At 57.8% G+C, this 19,974-nt stretch overlaps 1 protein-coding gene across 1 annotated transcript in view; it reads right to left on the minus strand.

Moving 5' to 3' along the window:
* The window catches only part of LOC140424653 (fucolectin-like), a 31,200-nt gene extending 30,511 nt beyond the window's left edge, over window positions 1-689 (minus strand). Inside the window, exons 1-2 of the mRNA XM_072507897.1 lie at window positions 671-689; window positions 396-455 (exon numbers count right to left, since the gene is read on the minus strand). The gene's annotated coding sequence lies outside the window, so the exon portion shown is untranslated. The remainder of the gene's footprint in view (window positions 1-395; window positions 456-670) is intronic.
* Between the last annotated feature and the right edge of the window lie 19,285 nt (window positions 690-19,974).

Below are 19,974 nucleotides of genomic sequence, written 5' to 3' on the forward strand. Positions count from 1 at the left end.
AGCTCCGGGATTCCTCTTTTTAACCCCACAGTTTAATTTGTGATACATGGCGAGTCCCGTCAACACTCAGGGAACTCAGCAGCACCCCGGGCAGAGCTTGAGTGGGTCCCCGTTCACTCCCAGAGGCAGCTGTGTGTACCGTGTGAAAGATACACTGCAGCAACTGGCCAGGGATCCTTCGACAGCCCCTTCCAACCCTGCGCCCTCTACCACTTAGAGGGACAAGGGCAGCAGGCGCACAGGACAACCATCACAACCTGAAATCTCCCCTGGAAAGTTAGACATTTAAAATCCACATTTTCCTGTACGGAGACAATCCGCTAAATTTTATTGGTTTATTGGAGGAGGAATTTCAAAGAGATGAACATTAAAAGTATCAGAATGATTGATCTCACCTTATACTTGGTTGGAATTCCGTTCAGAAGGACAAGAGTCACAACAGATTGTCCAAGGATCTGAAAGTGAGAATCAGGCTCTCCTTACCTAGACATACAGATGTAATTTCATTCTGGACATGATCTGTCTCACCCTGCACAGTAAACCCCTCAGTATAGCTCCAGTTAATCACCAGGATATTAGAACATCCATTAAGCTAAATTCTAAACTCAATACTAGAACTAAATTAAGGAGATATGGATAAGGTTCCCGAGCGATTCATACTTTTGCTTACCTCAATCAGGGTCTTCTCCAGTCTAATGGTCTCCACTCACTCGCTGGGTTAAATAGAGAGCACGGCAGTCACGAGGAAATTATACGGCCACACGATTGGTGGGAAATTACTCATCATCTGAAACTCGGTCAGGAGATTTCACAAAGTTCTAATTGTGAAGAATTATCAATAACCTGGGTGGATGTTGTGTGTTCTCTTGTTCAAATATTGGAACTCGTCTTTAAGATTCTGAGAAGGAGCTCCTGAAAGGAATGTTTAATTTTGAACGATCAAAAACTAAACATTCAGGCTGTGCCTGTTTAAATCTATATTTCCTTATGGTGCAGCTCTCATATTCTGAGCACGATGCACAAACACGTTTCCATCTCAGAGGTGAATTCTCCCTCACTGTTGTCTCCCAACATCTGCCGTTTCTAGACTCCTTTCTGTAATATTGCCCACACTCAGCGCTGCTCCCAATTCCATTCTCTGTCTGTGCAGAGGGTTTTCCACCATTTACTGGATTTGGGCTCACTGGCGAGGCCAGCATTTATTGCCCAACCCTAATTGCCCCTTGACAAGATGCTGGTGAGCTGCCTTCTGGAACCGCTGCTGTCCCTGAGATGTAGGTACACCCGCTGTGCTGTTAGGGAGGGAGATCCCGGATTTTGACCCAGTGACAGTGAAGGAACGGCGATATATTTCCAAGTCAGGCTGGTGAGTGACTTATAATAATAATAATATTTATTGTTGTTACAAATGGTCTTTCATTGACACTGCAGTGAAGTTACTGTGAAAAGCCCCTAGTCGCCACACTCCGGCTCCTGTTCGGGTACACTGAGGGACAATTCAGAATGTCCAATCCACCTAACAGCACGTCTTTCAGGACTTGTGGGAGGAAACCGGAGCACCCGGAGGAAACCCACGCAGACACGGGGAGGATGTGCAGACTCCGCACAGACAGTGACCCAAGGCCGGGAATCGAACCTGGGACCCTGGCGCTGTGAAGCAACAGTGCTAACCAATGTCCAATTGTGCCGACTTGGAGGGGATCCTCCAGGTGGTGGGGTTCCCAGGTATCTGCTGCCCTTGTCCTTCGAGATGGGAGTTGTTGTGGGTTTGGAAGGTGCTGCCTGAGGGAATCTGATAAGTTCCTGCAGTGCGTCAGGTAGATCAGCTATTTTCAAACTCAGGGTCGCGACGTGGGTCAGGACGGGCTTCGGGAGGGTCACAGAGCAATTGGTCCTGCTGTTCCCGCGGGTCCCGATCGCAGGAGAAGCGCCAAACAGTCGCTATCGGCTTTTACAAGGAGAATTGTGGCCACGGCCACCTTTTAAATGCAGATTGAGATGAAGCTGCGAGCGGAGTCTTCCGGCCAGTAGTGGCAGCAGAGAGTAGATCACGTGAATTGATGTGAAGCTCCGTCCAGGGACATCCTTTTGGCACCAAAGCAGGGAGCAGATTTGCTTCGATTTTGCAGCTGTCGGCGAACAAGACAAGTGAACTGTGAAGGTCAATGTTTTTTTTAAAGGATGTGATGGCCAGAGAGTCAGATAGACAGTTTACCTGTTGGACAGGATCTCACAACAGACCCTGCTGGAGAGAGCTGCACAGGAGAGTCCAGGGCAGGACAGAGCAGTGGTGTTGTTAGAGCTGCAAGGCCTCTGGTTAACAGCCCTGAAAATAGAAACTTAACTCGAAGGAATGAACTTTCTCGAGGTATGGTTTTGTCAATAGTGCCAATGCAAATAAGGAGGCAAAGCCCATGGGCGGGATTCTCCAAAGATGGGGCTATGTCCCCATGCTGGCGTAAAAATGCTGGTGTTTCACACCCCAGTTTCCTGCAAAAAATAATTCACTTACCTGCAGGGGGCTAGCAGTGACCCGGAGTTCTTCAGCTTTGGCTGCGAGTACAGACCCGCACTTTCGATTCCGAGCGCCATGGTGGACTCAGACCGCGGACCACCACCAAGAAATAAGGTCCCCCCAATCGGTCCCGCGCCCCAGCATCGGGCTGGCCGATCGCTGCCCCGGCCGCCCATATGGCCCCCACCCGGTGCTGGATTCTCCCGCCCCCCACCAGGGTGGCAATGGACTGAGTCCGCAGCCACCGCGCAAGAGTCCTGGCAGGCCACACATGGTCAGAATCACGGCATCGGGAAATCGGCCGGTCGGGATGGGAGCATCACTGGGAGGGCCTCTGGCAATGGCCCCTCAGCTGCGTGTCTGATTGACGGACGAGCGATTCCCTGGGGCTCGGAGAATCGCCGGAGCGATGTCGGCTGCGATCGGGTTGGGAACGCCGATTCTCCGCCCCCGCCCCAAACGCGATTTCGGCACGGGGGTGCGTAAATCCAGCCTCACGTGTGATATCGGCAAAGGACTGGCAAATGAGAGAGGTTGCAGAATTTGAAAGAGGAGTGGTGGGTGAGAAATTCCATTAGAGGTTGGGACCCCAGAGTCAGTTATTCACTGCCAGCTGACTCCAAATGAAAAGACTGCGCTGCTGCATCTTATCTATAAAACCACATTAGAAACACACCAAAAGCCCTTGAGGCGGTCAGCATTCTGGAGTAGCATCTCCCAGGAGTATCCAGTGCTGAGTACAACACACATTTTGTTGCTGTTGTTCTTCACAACGACCTACATGTGCCAGGTGGGATTTTACGTTTCCATAAAGATGAAGACAGCACAATGGGACTGTCTACACCTGATGTGCGCATTGCCCTCTCCTGCTTTGGACCTGATTGGAGTGAGTTTGTCAGGACCAAGCAGGCTCCCCTTCCGCATTAAAAGGTAAGCGAAGGTGGTGTGTGTCGCGAAGGTTGGTTGGCAAAAGTGAGTCTCGGGAGAAAAGGTTTGCACATCTCTGTGTAGATGGTGCACACGGCTGCCACTGTGTGTCGGGGGGGGTGGGGGGAGTGAATGTTTGTGGAAGGGGAGCAATCAAGCGGGGCTGCTTTGTCCTGGATGGTGTCGAGCTTCTCGAGTGTTGTTGGAGCTGCGCTCATCCAGGCAAGTGGAGAGTATTCCATCACACTCCTGACTTGTGCCTTGTAGATGGTGGGCAGGCTTTGGGGAGTCAGGAGGCGAGCTCGTCGCTGAATGGCTATAATTTCTTAACAGTAATCATCATTGTTAGTGTCACAAGTAGGCTTACATTAACATTGCAATGAAGTTACTGTGAAAATCCCCTCGTCGCCGGTCCCAATCCAGACTGGTTTTTAAAGATCAGGGGCGGGATTCTCCGCAATCGACGCGATGTCCGCTACCCGGCGCCAAAAACGGCGCGAATCAGTCCGGCATCGGGCCGCCCCAAAGGTGCGGAAGTCTCCGCAGCTTCACCCTGAGGGGCTAGGCCCGCGCCGGACTGATTTCCGCCCCGCCAGCTGGCGGGGAAATGACTTTGCCGGGCGACGCATGCGCGGGAGCGTCAGCGGCCGCTCACGGAATCCCGCGCATGCGCAGGGGAGGGGGTCTCGTCCGCCTCCGCCACAGTGAAGACCATGGCGAAGGCGGAAGGGAAAGAGTGCCCCCACGGCACAGGCCCGCCCGCGGATCGGTGGGCCCCGATCGCGGGCCAGGCCACCGTGGGGGCACCCCCGGGGCCAGATCGCTCCGCGCTCCCCCCAGGACCCCGGAGCCCGCCCGCGCCGTCTGCTCCCGCCGGTAAGAGAGGTGGTTCAATCCACGCCGGCTAGCGTGGGTTGACAGCGGTGGGACTTCGGCCCATCGCGGACCGGTGAATCGCCGGGGGTGGGCCCGCCGACCGGTGCGGCGCGATTCCCGCCCCCGCCGAATCTCTGGTGGTGGAGAATTTGGGACACGGCGGGGGTGGGATTCACGCCAGCCCCCGGCGATTCTCCGACCCGGTGGGGGGTCGGAGAATCGCGCCCCTGGTTCACAAACACCAGTTGCTAGGCCTCCCCCTCAGTGGGGGAGCTCCTCTTCCACAAGCCCCACCAGAAGATCAGTTGGGCCATTCATTTAGGTCTGGGTCCTCCCCGTGGGTCTGGGTCCTCCCCGTGGGTCTGGGTCCTCCCCGTGGGTCTGGGTCCTCCCCGTGGGTCTGGGTCCTCCCCGTGGGTCTGGGTCCGCCCCGTGGGTCTGGGGCCTCCCCGTGGGTCTGGGTCCTCCCCGTGGGTCTGGGTCCTCCCCGTGGATCTGGGTCCTCCCCGTGGGTCTGGGTCCTCCCCGTGGGTCTGGGTCCTCCCCGTGGATCTGGGTCCTCCCCGTGGGTCTGGGGCCTCCCCGTGGGTCTGGGTCCTCCCCGTGGTCCTCGTGAGGGTTATTACAATGGCCGCTCCTGTTCTAGAATAGTTTACTTGTGCTCCTATAACCGTGAACACCGCCCAGTCCATCACACGAACCTGCCTCCCATCCATTGACTCCATCTACACCTCCCGCTGCCTGGGGAAAGCGGGCAGCATAATCAAAGGCCCCTCCCACCCGGCTTACTCACTCTTCCAACTTCTTCCATCGGGCAGGAGATACAGAAGTCTGAGAACACGCACGAACAGGCTCAAAAACAGCTTTTTCCCCGCTGTTACCTTTTCAAATAGTTTCTCAGGATGTTAAAAGTATCTCGGGATTTCCAATGCCAAGGAGCTGATTTTATACCCACGTTCCCCGTCAGCGAGACAGCCGCAGAATGTTGTGAGAGTCACACCTGCCCCGGAAGAGCTCCCAGTGGTCCAGATAACGGAAACCCTCCCTCCTACACCAGCTGTTTAGCCACGTGTTTGTCTGCTCTATCTTCCTATTTCTAGCCTCACTGGCACGTGGCACAGGGAGTAATCCCGAGATTACAACCCTAGAGGTCCTGTCTTTTAACTTTCTGCCTAGCTCCCTGAACTCCTGCTGCAGGACCTCATGCCCCTTCCTGCCTATGTCGTTAGTACCAATATGTACAACGACCTCTGCCTGTTTGCCCTCCCCCTTCAGGATGCCCTCTACCCGTTCGGAGACATCCTGGACCCTGGCACCAGGGAGGCAACATACCATCCTGGAGTCTCTTTCACGTCCACAGAAGTGCCTATCTGTGCCCCTGACTATAGAGTCCCCTATTACTATTACTCTTCTGCGCTTTGACCCTCCCTTCTGAACATCAGAGCCAGCCGTGGTGCCACTGCTCTGGCTGCTGCTGTTTTCCCCTGATAGGCTATCCCCCCCGACAGTATCCAAAGGGGTATACCTGTTCGAGAGGGGGACAACCACAGGGGATTCCTGCACTGACTGCCTGCCCTTTCTGGTGGTCACCCATTTCTCTGCCTGCACCTTGGGTGTGACCACATTTATATAACTGCGATCTATGACGCTTTCCGCCACCTGCATGCTCCTAAGTGCATCCAATTGCTGCTCCAACCGAACCATGCGGTCTGTGAGGAGCTGCCATTGGTTACACTTGCTGCAGATGTAGTCGACCGGAACGCTGGAAGCGTCCCAGATCTGCCACATCTCAGAGTTGGAGCACTGCGCCCCGCTGAGTGACATTTAAGCACTAATTAATTAATTTTTAATAAACACTGAATTATTGTTATATTGAGTTACAATTCAATATACGGCCCTGACGCGCGATGGTTTTTACTGTAAAATTAACTGCTAAATACCGATCTCCGCCCTCAGGTTTAGTTACTCCACTATCTAGTTAATCAATTAGATTTTTTTTGCAATAATATTTTTTTTTCAAATTTAACAGATTCCCAACAGATTCCAATCCCGTAGGTTCCACGGCCCCGAAAGCGGCCCTGACCCCGGAGCGACTCAGGACATCCTAATGGGTCCTCCCCGTGCCACGTGGAACTAGCGCAACTCCAACGAACGCTGGCGTGTGATTCGCTGGGGTGGGGATTGGCTCTCGAGTAGCTGACAAGCTGCAGCCACATATAAACACTCCACTCCCCACACACCCTCATTCCAGCCAAGCAGCTGGTACCCGGGAGAGCAGCAGTGAGGTTCACTGATGCCGAGCTGGAGACAGTGTTGAATGCCGTGGAGGAGAGGCAGCACCCTGTTCCCCGGGGTGGGAAGGAGGCTGCCACCCGCAGATGTCATCCATGCCTGGACACCCCGGTCCCGTGGGGACACCCCTACCCCCTGGTCCATCCCCTGGTCGCCCCCCGCTACTCCCCCCGGCCCTGACAGAAGCCCCCCAGACAGCGGCAGGACTCTCAGACAACGACTGTGACTTTGGCAACATTTGTGACCCCCCTCCCCCCGCCCGCCCTCCTCAGCAGCCACGTCACCAGTTTCAGAGAACAAAGAAAATTACAGCTCAGGAACAGGCCCTTCGGCCCTCCGATCCTGTGCCGATCACGATGCCCTAACCAATACCTTCTGCCCTAATTTTAAGATAAAGATAGATAGTTTTTTGAAGAATAGAGGGATTAAGGGTTATGGTGTTCGGGCCGGAAAGTGGAGCTGAGTCCACAAAAGATCAGCCATGATCTCATTGAATGGTGGAGCAGGCTCGAGGGGCCAGATGGCCTATTCTTGCTCCTAGTTCTTATGTTCTTATGTTCTTACTCGGTCCGTATCCTTCTATTTCCTCCATATTCATCGACCCATCCAGATGCCTCTTCAATGTTGCTAATGTGCTGCTTCCTCCACATCCTCTGGCAGCGCGTTCCAGGCACCCACCACTCTCTGCGTGAAAAACTTACCCCCCACATCTCCCTTAAACTCCCCCCTCTCACCCTGACCCTGGGCCCTGTGTAATCGACACTTCCATCCTGGGAAAAAGCCTCTGACTATCCACCCTGTCTATTCAATGATAATCTATGATTAATCTAGGACAACGGTTCGGCACAACATCGTGGGCCGAAGGGCCTGTTCTGTGCTGTATTTTCTATGTTCTATGTTCTCAGAATCGTTGTGATGAACCACTGTTACACCTGTATTAGGTGATGTAAGGTAGGACCTGCATTACAGGTACGGCGGTAGTCCCTGCCTGCTGGCTCCGCCCAGTAGGCGGAGTATAAATATGCGTGTCCTCCATGCAGCAGCCATTTCGCCAGCTGCTGTGGGAGGCCACACATCTTAGAGCAATAAAGCCTCAGTTGTACCAACTCAAGTCTTTGTGCAATTGATCGGGCATCAATCTTGTAGACGTCTATCAGGTCTCCCCTCAGCCTCCGTCATTCCAGTGAAAACAATCCTCGTTTATTAAACTTCTTCCCACACCCAACACCCTCGAGACCCGGCAACATCCTGCTGAACCTTCTTTGCACTCTCTCTAAAGCTTCCACATCCTTCTGATAATGTGATGACCAGAACTGCACGCAATACTCCAAATGCTGCCTAACAAAGGTTTTATATAGCTGCAACGTCATTTCCACTCTGTCCATGCCGCTATTAATCTTGTAGACTTCATTCAGGTCGCCCCTCAACCTCCGTCGTTCCAGTGAGAACAAACCGAGTTTATTCAACCGCTCCTCATAGCTAATGCCCTCCATACCAGGCAACATCCTGGTAAATCTCTTCTGCACCCTCTCTAAAGCCTCCACATCCTTCTGGTAGTGTGGCGACCAGAATTGAACACTATACTCCAAGTGTGGCCTAACTAAGGTTCTATACAGCTGCAACATGACTTGCCAATTCTTATACTCAATGCCCCGGCCAATGAAGGCAAGCATGCCTTATGCCTTCTTGACTACCTTCTCCACCTGTGTTGCCCCTTTCAGTGACCTGTGGACCTGTACTCCTAGATCTCTTTGACTTTCAAAACTCTTGAGGGTTCTACCATTCACTGTATATTCCCGACCTGCATTAGACCTTCCAAAATGCATTACCTCACATTTGTCCGGATTAAACTCCATCTGCCATCTCTCCGCCCAAGTCTCCAACCAATCTCACAGTAACTTCATTGCAGTGTAAATGTAAGCTTACTTGTGACAATAATAAAGATTAATAAAGATCTATATCCTGCTGTATCCTCTGACAGTCCTCATCGCTATCCGCAATTCCACCAACCTTTGTGTCTGATGTGACCATCAATTCACACGAAACCAGGAGTAGAAGTAAACTGTGGCTGTCATCAACAAAACAGTGCCTGCCTGCGACTGATCTGTTAGTGGGAGCCGCCTACAGGCGACTGCTCTTTGTTCCTCCCCTCAAGGGGTGGAGCCAGGGGCGGAGCTCACACAGGCACCAACATGCTACATCATAGGTAATACCTTACAATGGTCCAAAGGTGGAGCCCACAGCGTAATACAGATATGTACATGGTGACTTGTTACAGCAATACATTCACCACATTCACCCCCTGTTAAAAAATGAAGTCCGGCGGGGGTGAAGTTTCCTAGGTTCAGCCTGTCCGGCGCACGGATTGTGCGCTGTGATCGCTGAAGCCCTGGTATCGCAGCTGGCCCGGGTGTTGAACTCAGCCGTGCTGGCATGGGTAGTGAGGGCGGCGGTGCGGGCACAGACGCGGACTCCGGGAGCGTGTCTTCTGGAGCTTCATTCCTGTGGGTCGGTGAAGGGGGAATGACGGGCGGGAGGGGGTGCGGGTGCCATGTAGGGGCGGGGGCACTGGTCAGCGTAGGTTGGGCGGGGTAAGATGGGGTGGCGGTGGTAGTGGAACCGGCGGGTGCCAGGTCCCGGAGGGAGACCGTATCCTGGCGGCCGTCGGCGTGTTCGATGTATGCGTACTGGGGGTTGGTGTATAGGAGCTGGACCCTCTCGACCAGGGGGTCGGACTGATGGCTCCTGACGTGTTTGCGGAGCAGGACGGGCCCCGGTGTCTTCAGCCAGGACGGAAGCGAGACCCCGGACGTGGATCTCCTGGGGGAAACAAATAGGCGGTCATGAGGGGTCTCGTTTGTGGCCGTGCAAAGGAGGGGCCTAACAGAGTGGAGCGCGTCGGGGAGGACCTCCTGCCAGTGGGAAACTGGGAGATTCCAGACCGCAGGGCCAGGAGGACGGTCTTCCAGACAGTCGCGTTCTCCCTCTCCACCTGCCCCTTTCCCCTGGGGTTGTAACTGGTCGTCCTGCTCGAGGCGATGCCCTTACTGAGCAGGTACTGACGCAGTTCGTCGCTCATGAACGACGAGCCCCGGTCACTGTGGACATAGCTGGGGAAACCAAACAGGGTGAAGACACAATGCAGGGCTTTAATGACGGTGGCCGCGGTCATGTTGGGACAAGGGATTGCAAAGGGGAAGCGGGAGAACTCTTCGATGATGTTGAGGAAATATGTGTTGCGGTTGTTGGAGGGGACGGGCCCTTTGAAATCGATACTGAGGCGTTCAAAGGGCCGGGACGCCTTCACCAGGTGGGCCTTATCCGGTCGATAGAAGTGCAGCTTGCACTCCGCGCAGATCTGGCAGTCCCTGGTCATGGCTCTCCTCGGTGGAGTAGGGCAGGTTGCGGGCCTTGATGTAGCGGAGAAGGGGCAGGGGCTGTTTAGCATAGGACTAAATCGCTGGCTTTGAAAGCAGACCAAGGCAGGCCAGCAGCACGGTTCAATTCCCGTACCAGCCTCCCCGAACAGGCGCCGGAATGTGGCGACTAGAGGCTTTTCACAGTAACTTCATTTGAAGCCGACTTGTGACAATAAGCGATTTTCATTTAATTTTCATTTCAGAAGCCGGGTGACCCCCGGGTGGCAGATAGCACATAGTCGGTCATCTCGCGCGCTGGCGCATGTGCCTAGGGACAGGGCATCTGGGGGCTTGTTGCTCTTATTAGCCTTAGTTTTATTAGCTCTAATTCTGTCACCTTTGCTCACGAGTCGCCAGGTATCTTTCTGATACCGCCACGTGGTTCAAGCTCGAGTAATGATTAATAATACAGCACACTGCTTAGTAAATGTTAAATCAACCATCATTTATTATATACAGCAATAAATACTTGTACAATAATCCTACTTCTAGACTACTACCTACCACGAAAGGCCAATACCTAACTTTGGTGATGGCCCACCAGGTCAGGGGAACGAATGGTCTATCGAATTGGGTCTGGCCTGCGGGATTCAAAAAGGCTGGTACGAGTCGATAGTCTGGAACACCTATCTGGTAGCGATCGCTGGAGTAAGACTTACTTGTTCTTTAGTCGAAGGGTCTCGAAGGTTGCGAGTAGGAGAAGAAGGGTCGATCTGAACTTGGCCCCTATTTTTATAGTTCCCAGGGGCTTCCCGCCTCTCGGGGCGCACCTTGACCCTGGTTCCAAATGATTGGACTTGGTCCCAATCACTGGGTTCGATATGCTCCAATAATGGGGCGATTCCTTGATCGGGGGGTGGTCGTTCACCTTTCTTTGTCTCAGCCACTGCTGGCGCCGAAAAGTCTGGGTCGGCTTTATGTTGCTAATGTGTAGCAATTGTTCCTGGGGATGGCTGATTAAACTGCAGATGTCTGGGTTGATGTGCTGCTACTGTCTGCAGGTATCGGTCTGGGCCGACTTCCCCAGAGCCGAATACACTGTTTTGCCTGCAGCTGTCCGTTTCAGTCCTGTTGGCTGATTTTCCCATCAGCCTCTTTTGTTCGCCATTTTAGATCGGGGTTTGACCATTTTACTCGTGAATCAGCCATTTTAGGTGGCTACAGGCTCGTTGAACTTCCGACTTTGATACACTATATCGTAATTATAGGTGGAGAGTTCGATCCTCCACCTCAAGATCTTATCATTCTTGATCTTGCCCCGCAGCGTATTATCGAACATGGAGGCTCCCGATCGTTGGTCGGTGAGGAGGGTAAACCTCCTACCAGCGAGGTAGTGCCTCCAGTGCCGTACGACTTCCACGATGGCTTGGGCCTCCTTTTCGACTGAGGAGTGTCGAATTTCGGAGGTGGTGAGGGTTCGTGAAAAAAACGCTACTGGCCTGCCTGCCTGATTGAGGGTAGCGGTGAGAGTGACCTCTGATGCATCGCTCTCCACCTGGAAGGGGACGGACACGTCCACCGTGCGCATCGCAGCTTTGGCGAAGTCCGCCTTGATGCAGCTGAAGGCCTGGCGGGCCTCAGCCGCCAGTGGGAAGATGGTGGCCTTGATTAGTGGGCGGGCTTTGTCCGCATAGTTGGGGACCCACTGGGCATAATATGAAAAGAACCCGAGGCACCTTTTCAGGGCCTTGGGCAGTGGGGGAGGGGGAATTGCAGGAGGGGGCGCATACGGTCAGGGTCGGGTCCTGGAACCCCGTTTTCCACGACGTAGCCGAGGATGGCTAGTCTGGTTGTGCGGAAGACGCATTTCTCCTTGTTGTAAGTGAGGTTAAGGGTTCGGGCGGTTTGGAGAAATCTCTGGAGGTTGGCATCGTGGTCCTGCTGACCATGGCCGCTGATGGTGATGTTGTCCAAGTACGGAAATGTGGCCCGCAGGCCGTACTGGTTCACCACTCGGTCCATCGTTCTTTGGAAGTCCGAGACCCTGTTCGTGACGCCAAAGGGGACCCGGAGGAAGTGGAAGAGCCGGCCGTCTGCCTCAAAAGCCGTGTAGTGGCGGTCCCCCAGGCAGATTGGGAGCTGGTGGTACGCAGCCTTCAGATCCATCGTGGAGAACACCCGGCAGTGCGCGATCTGGTTAACCATGTCTGCTATCCGGGGAAGGGGGTACGCATCGAGGTGCGTGTACCGGTTTATCGTCTGGCTGTAGTCTACAACCATCCGGTTCTTTTCCCCGGGTCCTGACGACCACCGCCTGAGCTCTCCAGGGGCTATTGCTGCCTCGATGATTCCCTCCCGCAAGAGTCGCTGGACCTCGGACCTGATAAAAGTCCTGTCCTGGATGCTATACCGCCTGCTCCTGGTGGCGACTGGCTTGCAGTCGGCGGTGAGATTTGCGAAGAGCGGGGGAGGGTCGATCTTTAGAGTCGCGAGGCTACATATGGTGAGTGGGGGTAGGGGCCCCCCGAATTTCAGGGTTAGGCTCCTGAGGTTACATTGGAAATCCAGTCCCAATAGGAGAGGAGCGCAGAGGTCTGGGAGCACATATAGTTTAAAATGAGCGAACTCCGCGCCCTGTATTGCGAGGGTTGCGGTAATGCACCCCCGGACCTGCACCGAGTGCGACCCGGAGGCGAGGGAGATGGTTTGATGCGCCGGGAAGATTGGGAGCGAGCAGCGTCTTACCGTGTCTGGATGAATGAAGCTCTCCGTGCTCCTGGAGTCGAACAGGCAGGGTGTCTCGTGTCCGTTTACCCGGACGGCCATCATAGAGCTCCGGAGGTGTTTGGGTCGCGACTGGTCCAGGGTGACCGCGCTGTGTTGCGGGTATCCGGCGTGGTCGGAGGTGCTGGGGCGGTTCCAAGATGGCGGCCCCCGTTGGTCGCACGTGTCGGGCGGCGTTGCAGATTGCGGCCAAGATGGCGGCCCCCATCGGGCGCACGTGTCGGGCGGTGAGGAAGATGGCGGCCAAGATAGCGGCCCCCGTGAATCGCACGTGGCCGGCCGTGTAGGCGAGGATGGCCAAGATGGCGGCCCCCGTGGGTCGCCCACAGTGGGTGGAGTGGAAGATGGCTGCCCCCACGGACAACACGAGGCCGATGGCGCGTCCGGGGGGGGCGGAGCCGGCAGACACGCTGCCACACTGCGGGATCTGTGGGCCTGTGAGTCTGAGGGTCGGGCCTGCGATTGAGAGTTTTTGGGCCTGGCCAGGCAAATGTTAGCGAAATGTCCTTTTCTCCCGCAGTCGCTGCAGTTGGCGTTGCGGGCCGGGCAGCGCTGCCGGGGGTGTTGGAACTGGCCGCAGAAATAACAGGGTAGCCCCCCATGGTGGGCGGGCGGCCGCGCGGCACAGGCTTGGGGTATTCTTTGGTCGGGGGTCCACGAGGAGGTCGCGTGATCGGACAGGAACGCGTTAAGGCTTTGGAACGCTACTTCTAGAGAGGAGGCTAATTTTACCGTCTCTTCCAGATCTAGGGCACCTTTCTCGAGTAGGCCTGACTCCAGCCACATAGGCAGCCCGGACGGCGAGGTCCATATGTTGAGTGGCCGTAACGGCCTGGTAATTTCAGCTTCGTGCAAGGACTTTGAGGTCGCGTACTTATTCTTCCAGTGATTCCCCGGGACACTGGCGGCGAGTAGCGAGGAGATGCCGCGCGTATACCTCGTTCACGGGCCGTACGTAGAGGCGTTCGAGCATCACGAGGGCGTCTGCGTAGGAGGAGGCCTCCTCGAGTTGGACAGAGATTCGATGGCTCACCCGTGCGAGGAGGAGGCTCAGCTTCTGTTCGTCGGTGACGGAAGGCGTGGAGGAGGCGGCGAGGTTGGCCTCGAAACAGCGGAGCGAAAAAATCCCTTGTGCCTCCGCGGCCTGCGGGTCGAGTGCCAGTCGGTCAGGTTTGAGGGCCGATTCCAGAGTGGCGTTGTCGGTGATTAAATTGATGCGACCATCAATTCACACGAAACCAGGAGTAGAAGTAAACTGTGGCTTTAATCAACTAGAACAGTGCCTGCCTGCGACTGATCTGTTAGTGAGAGCCGCCTACAGGGCGCCTGCTCTTTGTTCCTCCTCTCAAGGGGAGGAGCCAGGGGCGGAGGCACAGGCCCCAACATGTTACATCATAGGTAATACCTTACAATGGTCCATAGGTGGAGCCCACATGGGCAACAGCGTGATACAGATATGCTCCTGGTGAATTGTTACAGCAATACATTCACCAGTGTCGTCCGCAAAATTACGAATCAAACAAGTTAGATTTCCTTCCAAATAATTTATATATATTACTAACAGCAAAAGTCCCAGCACTGATCCTTGAGCAACGCCACGAGTCACAGCCCTCCACTTCGAAACGCACCCTTCCACTGCTACCCTCTGTCTTCTATGGCCGAGCCCGTTGTGTCTCCATCTTGCCAGCTCACCTGATCCCCTGTGACTTCACCTTTTGTATCAGCGATAGGGGCCAGGGCACGAACCTGTCAGGAACTCCCCCCTTGCTGAAGCGGCGGCCCCGGAGAATACCGGGTCAGACCCCCTGATGATAGGCCAATGGTGTCTAGTGTACGTGTGGAGTGGGACACATTGGCGCCGCTGTCGAGGCGCGAACCCGGCGCGGGCACAGTTTCAGCATCAGGACAGATTGTCTGCCCAATCTCCTTTCCCGATTTCGCTGTCGGCTGACGGAAAGTCCCGCCCCCGATATTTCACTGAGATCAAAACTTTTCATGAACAAACTATTGACAACATTTGATGACATCAGTAACATTTGAACAAGGAGGTTAGAATGAGTACAATGCACACTGTAATAAATTACCTGTGACAGAATCAACAGCCAAAGCTGATTGATTTGACCACATATTAGCATTGGTGTCAAAGTCGCAAAGTACACGTTTAATGGCTTCTTCAGTGACCTTTACTGAAATAATATTGTGGTCATGTGAAAGGGAGTTAGAATAAATGTCAATAATTCACAGAATTCATGGGCGGGATTCTGTGTTTCTGAGACTAAGTTCTGAGCCAGGGTTGAATCTGGGGACTCTCAGGACACATCGATCGATTGTGTGAGTGATTTATTGTCACGTCTACCGAGGGACAGTGAAAGGTATTTTCTGCGGCCAAAGCAATGTACACAGTACGTACACAGCACACAAAACAAACAATCGATAAAGTACATTGACAAATGTAGGATGGGGAAAGAGGGTGGGTATAGAGGGTGGGTATAGAGGGTGGGTAGAGAGGGTGGGTATAGAGGGTGGGTAGATAGGGTGGGTAGAGAGGGTGGGTAGAGAGGGTGGGTATAGAGGGTGGGTATAGAGGGTGGGTAGAGAGGGTGGGTATAGAGGGTGGGTATAGAGGGTGGGTAGAGAGGGTGGGTAGAGAGGGTGGGTAGAGAGGGTGGGTAGAGAGGGTGGGTAGAGAGGGTGGGAAGAGAGGGTGGGTATAGAGGGTGGGTATAGAGGGTGGGTAGAGAGGGTGGGTAGAGAGGGTGGGTAGAGAGGGTGGGTATAGAGGTTGGGTATAGAGGGTGGGTATAGAGGGTGGGTATAGAGGGTGGGTAGAGAGGGTGGGTATAGAGGGTGGGTAGAGAGGGTGGGTAGAGAGGGTGGGTAGAGAGGGTGGGTAGAGAGGGTGGGTATAGAGGGTGGGTATAGAGGGTGGGTAGAGAGGGTGGGTATAGAGGGTGGGTAGAGAGGGTGGGTAGAGAGGGTGGGTAGAGAGGGTGGGTAGAGAGGGTGGGTAGAGAGGGAGGGTATAGAGGGTGGGTAGAGAGGGTGGGTAGAGAGGGTGGGTATAGAGGGGCAGTATCGGGGGCAGTGTCGGGGTCGTGGCCAGTGTCAGGGGCAGTGTCGGGGGCAGTGTCGGGGGGCAGTGTCGGGGGCAGTGTCGGGGGGCAGTGTCGGGGGGCAGTGTCGGGGGCAGTGTCGGGGGCAGCGTCGGGGGCAGTGTCGGGGGCAGTGTCGGGGGCAGTGTCAGGGGCAGTGTCGGGGGGCAGTGTCGGGGGGCAGTGTCAGGGGCAGTGTCGGGGGCAGTGTCGGGGGCAGTGTCAGGGGGCAGTGTCAGGGGCAGTGTCGGTGGGCAGTGTCGGGGGGCAGTGTCGGGGGCAGTGTCGGGGGCAGTGTCAGGGGGCAGTGTCAGGGGCAGTGTCGGTGGGCAGTGTCGGGGGAAGTGTCGGAGGGGCAGTGTCGGGGGAAGTGTCGGAGGAAAAGTGTCGGGGGGCAGTGTCTGGGGGCAGTGACGGAGGGCAGTGTCGGGGGGCAGTGTCGGGGGGCAGTGTCGGGGGCAGTGTCGGGGGCAGCGTCGGGGGCAAGTGTCGGGGGCAGTGTCGGGGGCAGTGTCGGGGGCAGTGTCAGGGGCAGTGTCGGGGGGCAGTGTCGGGGGGCAGTGTCAGGGGCAGTGTCGGGGGCAGTGTCAGGGGGCAGTGTCAGGGGCAGTGTCGGGGGGCAGTGTTGGGGGCAGTGTTTGGGGCAGTGTCGGGGGGCAGTGTCGGGGGCAGTGTCAGGGGCAGTGTCGGGGGCAGTGTCAGGGGGCAGTGTCGGGGGGCAGTGTCGGGGGGCAGTGTCGGGGGGCAGTGTCGGGGGCAGCGTCAGGGGCAAGTGTCGGGAGCAGTGTCGGGGGCAGTGTCGGGGGCAGTGTCAGGGGCAGTGTCGGGGGGCAGTGTCGGGGGGCAGTGTCAGGGGCAGTGTCGGGGGCAGTGTCAGGGGGCAGTGTCAGGGGCAGTGTCGGGGGGCAGTGTCGGGGGGCAGTGTCGGGGGGCAGTGTCGAGGGCAGTGTTGTGGGACAGTGTCGGGGGCAGTGTCCGGGGGCAGTGTCGGGGGGCAGTGTCAGGGGCAGTGTCGGGGGCAGTGTCGGGGGCAGTGTCAGGGTGCAGTGTCGAGGGCAGTGTTGGGGGGCAGTGTCGGGGGCAGTGTCGGGGGGCAGTGTCGGGGGCAGTGTCGGGGGGCAGTGTCAGGGGCAGTGTCGGGGGGCAGTGTCGGGGGGCAGTGTCGGGGGGCAGAGTCGGGGCAGTGTTGGGGGGCAGTGTCGGGGGCTGTGTCGGGGGCAGTGTCGGGGGCAGTGTCGGGGGCAGTGTCAGGGTGCAGTGTCGAGGGCAGTGTTGTGGGGCAGTGTCGGGGGCAGTGTCCGGGGGCAGTGTCGGGGGGCAGTGCCAGGGGGCAGTGTCGGGGGCCGTGTCGGGGGCAGTGTCGGGGGCAGTGTCAGGGGCAGTGTCGGGGGGCAGTGTCGGTGGCAGTTTCGGGGGGCAGTGTCGGGGGGCAGTGTCGGGGGCAGTGTCGGGGTCGGGGGGCAGTGTCGGGGGCAGTGTCGGGGGCAGTGTCGGGGGCAGTGTCGGGGGGCAGTGTCGGGGGCAGTGTCGGGGGCAGTGTCGGGGGCAGTGCCGGGGGCAGTGTCGGGGGCAGTGTCGGGGGCAGTGTCGGGGCAGTGCCGGGGGCAGTGTCGAGGGCATTGTCTGGGGGCAGTGTCGGGGGCAGTGTCGGGGGCAGTGTCGGGGCAGTGTCGGGGGGGCAGTGTCGGGGTCGGGGGGCAGTGTCGGGGTCGGGGGGCAGTGTCGGAGGGCATGTCGGGGGGCAGTGTCGGGGTCGGGGGCAGTGTCGGGGGGCAGTGTCGGGGGGCAGTGTTGTGGGGCAGTGTCGGGGGCAGTGTCCGGGGGCAGTGTCGGGGGGCAGTGTCAGGGGCAGTGTCGGGGGCAGTGTCGGGGGCAGTGTCAGGGTGCAGTGTCGAGGGCAGTGTTGGGGGGCAGTGTCGGGGGCAGTGTCGGGGGGCAGTGTCGGGGGCAGTGTCGGGGGGCAGTGTCAGGGGCAGTGTCGGGGGGCAGTGTCGGGGGGCAGTGTCGGGGGATGTGTCGGGGGAAGTGTCGGGGGCAGTGTCGGGGGCAGTGTCGGGGGCAGTGTCAGGGTGCAGTGTCGAGGGCAGTGTTGTGGGGCAGTGTCGGGGGCAGTGTCCGGGGGCAGTGTCGGGGGGCAGTGCCAGGGGGCAGTGTCGGGGGCCGTGTCGGGGGCAGTGTCGGGGGGCAGTGCCAGGGGGCAGTGTCGAGGGCAGTGTCGGGGGGCAGAGTCGGGGGGCAGTGTCAGGGTGCAGTGTCGAGGGCAGTGTTGTGGGGCAGTGTCGGGGGCAGTGTCCGGGGGCAGTGTCCGGGGGCAGTGTCAGGGGGCAGTGTCGGGGGGCAGTGTCGGGGGACAGTGTCGGGGGCAGTGTCGGGGGGCAGTGTCGGGGGGCAGTGTCGGGGTCGGGGGCAGTGTCGGGGGGCAGTGTCGGGGGCAGTGTCGTGGGCAGTGTCGGGGGGCAGTGTCGGGGGGCAGTGTCGGGGGGCAGTGTCGGGGGCAGTGTCGGGGGGAGTGCCGGGGGCAGTGTCGGGGGCAGTGTCAGGGGCAGTGTCGGGGGGCAGTGTCGGTGGCAGTTTCGGGGGGCAGTGTCGGGGGGCAGTGTCGGGGGCAGTGTCGGGGTCGGGGGGCAGTGTCGGGGGCAGTGTCGGGGGCAGTGTCGGGGGCAGTGTCAGGGGCAGTGTCGGGGGGCAGTGTCGGGGGGCAGTGTCGGGGTCGGGGGCAGTGTCGGGGGCAGTGTCGGGGGCAGTGCCGGGGGCAGTGTCGGGGGCAGTGTCGGGGGCAGTGTCGGGGCAGTGCCGGGGGCAGTGTCGGGGGCATTGTCTGGGGGCAGTGTCGGGGGCAGTGTCGGGGGCAGTGTCGGGGCAGTGTCGGGGGGGCAGTGTCGGGGTCGGGGGGCAGTGTCGGGGTCGGGGGGCAGTGTCGGAGGGCATGTCGGGGGGGCAGTGTCGGGGTCGGGGGCAGTGTCGGGGGGCAGTGTCGGGGGGCAGTGTCGGGGGGCAGTGTCGGGGGCAGTGTCGGGGGCAGTGTCGGGGCAGTGCCGGGGGCATTGTCTGGGGGCATTGTCTGGGGGCAGTGTCGGGGGCAGTGTCGGGGGCAGTGTCGGGGCAGTGTCGGGGGGGGCAGTGTCGGGGTCGGGGGCAGTGTCGGGGTCGGGGGGCAGTGTCGGAGGGCATGTCGGGGGGGCAGTGTCGGGGTCGGGGGCAGTGTCGGGGGGCAGTGTCGGGGGGCAGTGTCGGGGGGCAGTGTCGGGGGCAGTGTCGGGGGCAGTGTCGGGGGGCAGTGTCGGGGGGCAGTGTCGGGGGGCAGTGTCGGTGGCAGTGTTGGGGGGCAGTGTCGGGGGCAGTGTTGGGGGGCAGTGTCGGGGGGCAGTGTCGGGGGCAGTGTCGGGGGGCAGTGTCGGGGGGCAGTGTCGGGGGGCAGTGTCGGGGGGCAGTGTCGGGGGGCAGTGTCAGGGGCAGTGTTGGGGGGCAGTGTCGGGGGCAGTGTCGGGGGCAGTGTCGGAGGGCAGTGTCGGGGGCAGTGTCGGGGGCAGTGTCGGGGGCAGTGTCGGGGGGCAGTGTCGGGGGGCAGTGTCGGGACTTGGTCCCAATCACTGGGTTCGATATGCTCCAATAATGGGGCGATTCCTTGATCGGGGGGGTGGTCGTTCACCTTTCTTTGTCTCAGCCACTGCTGGCGCCGAAAAGTTTGGGTCGGCTTTATGTTGCTAATGTGTAGCAATTGTTCCTGGGGATGGCTGATTAAACTGCAGATGTCTGGGTTGATGTGCTGCTACTGTCTGCAGGTATCGGTCTGGGCCGACTTCCCCAGAGCCGAATACACTGTTTTGCCTGCAGCTGTCCGTTTCAGTCCTGTTGGCTGATTTTCCCATCAGCCTCTTTTGTTCGCCATTTTAGATCGGGGTTTGACCATTTTACTCGTGAATCAGCCATTTTAGGTGGCTACAGGCTCGTTGAACTTCCGACTTTGATACACTATATCGTAATTATAGGTGGAGAGTTCGATCCTCCACCTCAAGATCTTATCATTCTTGATCTTGCCCCGCAGCGTATTATCGAACATGGAGGCTCCCGATCGTTGGTCGGTGAGGAGGGTAAACCTCCTACCAGCGAGGTAGTGCCTCCAGTGCCG

Source organism: Scyliorhinus torazame, chromosome 6, assembly GCF_047496885.1.
Source record: "Scyliorhinus torazame isolate Kashiwa2021f chromosome 6, sScyTor2.1, whole genome shotgun sequence".
Classification (NCBI taxonomy): domain Eukaryota; kingdom Metazoa; phylum Chordata; class Chondrichthyes; order Carcharhiniformes; family Scyliorhinidae; genus Scyliorhinus; species Scyliorhinus torazame.